The sequence below is a fragment of the Neofelis nebulosa genome, chromosome 9, assembly GCF_028018385.1.
Source record: "Neofelis nebulosa isolate mNeoNeb1 chromosome 9, mNeoNeb1.pri, whole genome shotgun sequence".
In the NCBI taxonomy this organism is placed as follows: Eukaryota; Metazoa; Chordata; class Mammalia; order Carnivora; family Felidae; genus Neofelis; species Neofelis nebulosa.
The window spans coordinates 37,288,511-37,296,499 of NC_080790.1; the positions used below are offsets into that span (position 1 = coordinate 37,288,511).

Sequence of the window (7,989 nt, forward strand, 5' to 3'; positions counted from 1 at the left end):
AAGTGTCCCTTTACCCAACAGAGGCTGTGGTATCTGCAGCCCACTTCTTATGCTTTCCAAAATATCTCATTCATGCAAGTGGTTTTAGCAAGGGGGTAAGGTCTCCTTGGGGACACTCCTTCATAACACAGAGAATCCCACCACCGCCCACATGATTTTTAAACATGTTCCTTGACATCCGTGTAGGTGAAAATCTGTTCAGTATTACCTGAGCCTGAACCGAACTCCATTTGACACGTAAACATTGTGTATTTTTTTTTTTTTTTACAGTTTCAAATACACTGAATCTGCCAGGAGTCAACCACTGTATACATCAAGGGAAGATAGTACTTTGATTTGTTTGAAATCTTCCCAAGGTCCAGTCTCCAGTCTGGACACTCAGGGCACAAACACATTTTTTTCCAGGCGTGTCAGTCACCGGCCCCATGGCCCTGCTTCGGTCTGCATTTACAGCTGGCAGACCCGTGGTGATTCTAGGCTTAGAAGCAGGTCAGTGTGCAGACTAACTAATCAAGAAATTAACTCTTAATTTTAAAACCCCCTAAGAAGAAACCTCCTGGCCCAGATTATTTCAGTGAAGGGAATTTTAACAAATATTAAAAAAGAATTAACACAAATTTCCACAATTTCTTCCAGAAAACAGAAAAGAAGGGAACACTTCTCAATTGATTTTTATGAATCTAGTATTACCTGATATGAAATCAGACAAAGACAGTACAAAAAAAGAAAACCACAGACCAATAGAACTCATGGATACAGATGCTAAAATTCTTTTTTCTTTAAAGCTTATTTATTTTGAGAGAGAGAAAGAAAGAGAGTGACAGAGAGAGAGAGAGAATGGGGAAGAGGCAGAGAGATAGGGAGACAGAAAATCTCAAGCAGGCTCCGCACTGTCAGCACGGAGCCCGATGTGGGGCTCAAACTCACGGACCATGAGATGATGATCTGAGCCAAAACCAAGAGTCAGACGCTTAACCAACTGAACCACCCAGGTGCCCATAGATGCTGAAATTCTTAACAAAGTATCAATAAACCAGGCTTAGCAGTACACACAAAGAATACCACATGATCAAGTGGGGTTTATTACAGAGATGCAAGGTTGGTTCAATACTCAGAAACCAATCAGTGTAGTCCACATCAATAGGTGAAAGAAGACAAATCACATGATCATAGCGATTGATGCGGAAAGAACATTTGACAAAACTCAACACCTACTCATGACAAAAACTCTCAGAAAACTGTGAATAGAGGCGAATTTCCTCAGCTTTGAACATCTATCAAAAAACCATAGCTAACATCAAACTTCATGATGAAAGACTGAACACTTTCCACCTAAGGTCAAGAACAAGGTAAGGATGTCTGTCCTCACTGTTATTATCAACATAGTACTGGAAGTTCTAGCTAAGGCAATAAGACATACATCCATCCATCCATACATACATACATCCATACATACATACATACATAAATACGATTTTTTAAAAAGTGAAAGGCTTACAGATCAGAAAAAAGAATCTAAAGTATTGTTCTTTGCAGACGACGTGAGGGTCTCCATGTATGGAATCTACCAGACACACATACTCCAAAACAAAACAAAACAAAACAAACAAACGAAAAACCTCCTGGAACTAATAAAACAGTTTTATTAAAGTCACAAGATAAAAGATCTACAAAGGACAATTAACTCTATTTCCATATCTTAGCATGAATACACAGAAATCAAAATTAAACATACAATACCATTTACAATCTCTTTAAAAATGAAATACTTAGGTATAAATCTAACAAAAGATATACCGGACTTACATGTCAAGGTCTGAAAGCTGCTGCTGAAAGAAATAAAAATAAAAAACAGACAGACACACGACATTCATGGATTGTAATACCCAACATAGCAAAGATGTCAATTCTCCCCAATTTGATGTACAGATTTAACATAACTCTTATCAAAATCTCAGCAAGGTATTTGTAAATATAAGCAAGTTTATTCCAAAATTTGTGGAGAAACAAAGGAATTAGAACAGCTAAAATAATTTTGAAAAAGAATAAAATGAGAGGAGTCATTCAACCCAGTTGTAAGACTTATTATATAGCTATGGTAATCAGGACTATGTGTTAATGGCAGAGGAACAGACATGTAGACCAGTGGAACAGAACAGGAAAGAAAAATATGGCCCCACACAACAACAGTCAACTGGTTTGTGACAAATGTGCAAAAGCAATTCGATGGGTAATTTTTCAACAACTGGTGTGGAAGTGATTGGATAACCAAAGGCAAAAAAAGAACCTTAACCAACACTTCACATCTTGTACAAAAATTAACCGTAAACAGATCACTTAGTCAAAGGTAAAATGTGAACTATATGATTTCAAAGAATACATAAGAAAACATCTTCTGAACCTAGAACGTGGGGAAGAGTTCTTAAACTTGACACCGAAAGCACAATCCACAAAAGAAAATAATTGATAGATTGAACCTCATCAAAATTAAAAAATTTGCTCTGGGAGAGATCTTGTTAAGAGGATGACAAGACAAACTGCAGACTGTGTATTAATTCTCGATTGCATCCATAACAAATTACGACAAATGCAGCAGCTTAAAGCAACACCCATTTATTATCTAATAGTTTTGAAGTCAGAAGGCTTGTAGGCTCAGCTGGTTTCTCTGCTCTAGATTTGCCATAGCAGGAGCGCTGTGTTCCTTTCTAGAGGCTCTGCTAATTAATCTTCCAGACTCATTCTGGTTGTTGTCCAAGCTCAGTTCCATGCAGTTGTACGACAAAGGTTACCATTTCCTTGTGGCTGTCAGACTGGGATCATCCTTAGCTTCTAGACATCTGCATTCCTTGGCTCATGGTCCCGTGTCTTTCATCCATCTTCAAAGTCAGCAATGGTAAATCAAATCCTTCTCACACTTGAAATCATTCTGACCTCCTCCTCTTCTTGTTCTTCCTCCTCCTCCTCCACTTTCCATTTCTCTCTCTCCCTCCCTCTCTCCCTCTCTCTGCCGTCTCTCTCTCTTTCTTCCGCTTCCTCTTCTACTTTAAAAGGCTCCTGTGTTTACATTGAGCCTATCTAGATTATTCAGGATAATCTTCCCTATTTTAAAGTTGGCCACTTAGCAACCTTAATTGCATCTGAAAAGTCTCTTCACAGCAGTACCCAGGCTAATGTTTGATGGAATAATCAGGGAAAGGGGAATTCTGGGAGGACATCTTTGAAATTCTGCCTACTACAGACTGGAGAAATTATTTGCAAACCACATATCTAACAAAGCACTCATATCTGGAATATAATATTATATTAATATAATATAATATAACTAATATTATAATATTAATATTATAATTATATTATATATTATATTATATTATTATAATATTAATTATATTATGTATTATTTATTATCATTACCAATATATATATCAAGCTCTCAAAATTCAACAGGAAAAAACAATCCAATTAGAAAAAAGGCAAAGAAAGAAAAAGAAATTTCACTGAAGAGAAAATACAAATGGCAATAAGCACATAAAAAGATATTCAACAACACTAGCCATTAAGGAAGTGCAAATTAAGTCCAAGGTGAGCTAACCCAACTCACCTATTGGAATTGATAAAGTTAAAAAAATAGCAACAGTACCAAATGCGGGTGAGAATTTGGAGAAGCTAGATCTCTCATCCATTGCCGGTAGGAATGTAAAACTGTGCAGGTGCTCCAGAGAACCATTTGGTGGTTTCTTAAAAACTAAACACACACTTATCTCATGACCCAGCAGTTATACACAGGGGGTGCTGGGTGGCTCAGTCGGTTAAGTACCTGACTCTTGATCTCAGTTCAGGTCTTGATGTTGGGGTCATGAGTTCAAGCCCTGCACTGGGCTCCACGCTGGGTGAGAAAACTTATACACAGTTTTTATTGTTGCTTTTTTGTATGTAATAGCCAAGAGCAAAGTAATCGAAATGTCCTTCAATGGGTGAATAGCTAAACAAAGTGTGGTGCAACCATAGTAAGGATTATTAATCTTGGTTCTCCAGACACAGACACAGTCACAGATGCAAATGCAGACACAGACGCAGACACAGACACAGACACTGAGATATGGAGAGAAAAAGCATCGAAGGAACTGGCTCAGGTAACTGGAAGCTGACATTTGCAGAGCAGGCTGGCAGGCTGGAAAATCAGGGAAGAGTAGATGTGACAACTCAAATCTGAAGGCAGCCTGCAGACAGGCCTCTCTTTCTTGGGAGAATCCAGGTATTTCTTCTTTTTCCTATTAAGACCTTCAACTGGGGGTGCCTGCGTGTCTGAATCAATTAAGCCTCTGACTCACTTTTTTTCTGTTTATTTATTTATTTTTGAGACCACATGCAAGTGAGTGGGGAAGGGGCAGTGAGAGAGGGAGTGAGAGAATCCCAAGCAGGCTCCGTGCTCAGTGTGGAGCCTGACACAGGGCTCGATCTCACAACCGTGAGACCATGACCTGAGCCAAAATCAAGAGCCAGATGCTGTGGGGCACCTGGATGGCTCAGTCTGTTGAGCATCCAACTCTTGATTTTGGCTGACATTGTGATCTCAAGGTTCTTAAGATTGAGCCCCACATGGAGCTCTTCGCTGACAGCAAGGAGCCTGCTTATGATTCTCTGTCTCCCTCTCTCAAAATAAATAAATAAACATTAAAAAAAAAAAAAGGACCTTCAACTGATTGGGTGAGGCCTGTTGACATTATGGAAGATAATCTGCTTTACTCAAAGTCTGCTGATTGAAATGTTACCCTCACAGCCTTGGCAGAAACATCTAGAATAGTATTTGGCCAAATATCTGGGTCAATACTTTGATCGAGCCAAGTTAACACATAAAATTACCCATCACAATGGAGTACTATTTGACAATAAAAAGCAATAGACTGTGGGTACACACAACAACTTGGATGGGTCTTTGTACTCCATTGAGAAAACACTGGAGCCTCAAAAGGTCACGAGTCCATTTACATAACTTTTCAAAATAAAAATACAAATGTGGAAAACAGATTAGTGGTTGATAGGGTTAGGGATGGTGGGGAAACGGGGCAGCATGATTTAAGGGGAAGAACACGGGGATCTTTGTGGTGATGGAGCAGGTCTGTGTCTTGGTTGAGTTGGTGCTTTCAGGAATCTATATATGTGACAAAACAGCATAAAACCACACACACATAGGACAAAGGCCAGTTTCCTGGGTTTGGTATCATACTATAATTATGTAAGATGTAACCAGTGGGGTGACTAGATGGAGGGTACACAGGAAGCCTCTGCACTGTCTTTGCAACTTCCTGTGACTCTATAAAGATTTCAGAATAAAAGTTTAAAAAGAGGGGCGTCTGGGTGCCTGAGTGGGTAAAGCGTCTGAATCTGCATTTTGGCTCAGGTCATGATCACACGGTTCATGAGTTCCAGCCCCTCATCTGCTGCTTGGGATTCTCTCTCTCTCTCTCTCTCTCTCTCTCTCTCTCTCTCTCTGTCTCTGCCCTCCTCAGCTCACTCCCTCTCTCAAAATAAATTTAAAAAAAATAAACTTTAAAAAATAAATTAAGAGGAAAGAACCAGAAGGATTTATAGCAAAGGGCCAATAAGCAAATTTTCAACAATAAACATGTATTCCTCCTAAAGTAATACAAGCTTCCTTTTTCTTTTTCTTGTTTTTATTTTTAATAAGAATGTCCAAAAGTTTTCCCTCAGAAGGAATTACATAAATACCAACGAATACACTGAGGTCTGTTAATAATCATTGGAGGAAGAGGCCAAGGGAACTTGCCTGAGAAGCAAGCGTTAGGATGCCCTCTGCCTGGATACCACTGAAGTGGCTGAACCCCTGGGTTCTCAGGCCCCTGAAGGAAAATATGAGCCCCCTTACCCTGCATTCTCTCCTTAGGTAACCCTGGGATTGCAAGGGTGGCAATGATGGGCCAATGGCACATGGAAAACAATCACTTTGGCACCAAAATCTGTTCTTTTCCATTTGTTCACCTTCTTAAGGCAAACCAATTTCCTTTCTTTTTATGTCTACCTAAACCAACAGCTGAAAATAATTAAACACCCCTGTCTGCAAAGGCCACACAAATCTGTGTTAATAGATTCCATTCATATGAATACATTAAGCCCATGGAGATGAACAACCCTGCCCAAAGCAAGCTATTTATAACTATCAGAGTTGACAATTGAAAATTACAGGTGCAACTTACTTTGGAGGCTTGTAGATTCATTAAAACCGACCTGTTAGTCCTGGGACTAGACTGCATTCAAGTTGCCCTTCAAATAGTAGTCTAAAAAAAAAAAAGAAGAACCATGCAGGGATGCATGAGTATCCGAATTCGGCTCAGGTTACGATCTCGCATTTCGTGAGTTCGAGCCCCGCATCGAGCCCCGCTGACAGCTCAGAGCCTGGAGCCTGCTTCAGATTCTGTGTCTCCCTCTCTCTCTCTGCCCCTCCCCTGCTCACACTCTGTCTCTCTCTCCCTCAAAATAAATAAACATTTAAAAAAAATTTTTAAATAAGAACCATGCAGACAGGACTTTAGGGGAGCCTCAAGGAACTGCCAAACAAGAGGGCAGCAATGGATGGCCTCCACTCAATGTAGAATAACACAATAGGGGAGGCTCATGGGGAGATGGTTCACAGTGAGGAACCATGCCTACAGTGATGAACGTGGTCTACAGTGACGAACTTTGTCTACAATGATGGACCTGGTCTGCAGTGATGAACTTCATCTACCGTGATGAACCTTATCTACAGTGATGAACCTTGTCTACAGTGATGAACCTTGTCTACAGTTATAAGCTTTGTCTACAGTGGTGAATTTTTTTTACTGTGTTCCCCTAATCTTCCCACCAGCCCTGCCTCCTCCTTGCCCACAAAAATTATCCTCACACTCTGGCCCCATCAGGTATTAACTGACCTTCCAGGGCTCTGTACCTTCTGTTGGGGCTTCTTCCCCATTCCCACTTCCTGGGAAATGAATAAGCAGGGTTTGGCTGGCTCTGCCTCCTGCCTGTGTTATTACAGCTGATTCACCAGATACAGTTGGTACAGTTTGGAGTATTGATGCAATTCACTTCACATTGGATCATATTTCCCTGTGTCATTAAATATTCTTGAAAAACATGATTTTTAATGGCTGCTAACATTGCCAGCACCATCTGTTTACTTGATGTTGGCATCGAAGCTGGCAGACCTCGGTGTCCCCCTGGTCTTTGATGTATCCAGTGGAGAACACACACCCACGTGTGGCCATTTCCAGTATTCCACATTGTACACTAGGGCCCCTGCAAAGCTACTGCTTTGAATCTGGGCATTTAAAGATCAAAACGTGATAGCCACAAAAAAAATTTTTTTAGGTCCTATAATAAGCCACGTGGCCTTTAGCTCAAATTTACCTGCCCCTGAGGGGTGCCTGGGTGGCTCAGTGAGTTGAGCGTCCAACTTCAGCTCGGGTCATGATCTCATGGCTCGTGAGTTTGGGCCCTATGTCAGGCTCTGTGCTGACAGTTCAGAGCTTGGAGCCTGCTTTGGATTCTGTGTCCCCGTCTCTCTCTGCCCACCCCCTGCCCCCTCTCTCTTTTTCTCAGAAATAAATAAACATTTTTTTTTAATTTTTTAATCTACCTGCCCCTGGGATATTTCTAGTCACTTTAGTTCAGATAATGGAGGAATGAACTCTCTTTCCTACATGACCAGGGATTGGCATCCAGCACACAGGCCCTGGAAGATGATATTAAAGGATCCTTGAATCACAGATTTTTTTAAATAATTATGTTTATCACACATATGACGTGTTTATGTACCAGATGCTCAAAACAACACAGTAAAAAAGTAATTAAAATATAAAGAATTTAAAATAAGGCAGTTTGCTATCCATTTGAATAGATATTTAATCTATTAATATTCAAATTATTATCACAAAATTCCTTGCCTCAGAAATTTCTGGTAAGAGTTAAGTCAACTTCTTAAATCCTCAC

General features: G+C 40.1%; 1 long non-coding RNA gene across 1 annotated transcript; it reads right to left on the bottom strand.

Annotated features, from left to right (window-relative positions):
- Nucleotides 1-1,623: 1,623 nt before the first annotated feature.
- LOC131484731 (uncharacterized) lies at nt 1,624-7,551 on the bottom strand. The gene is made up of 2 exons (XR_009248422.1): nt 6,216-7,551; nt 1,624-2,876 (listed from the first exon to the last, which is right to left on the bottom strand). It is a non-coding gene; the product is annotated as an uncharacterized LOC131484731 (long non-coding RNA).
- Nucleotides 7,552-7,989: the final 438 nt, after the last annotated feature.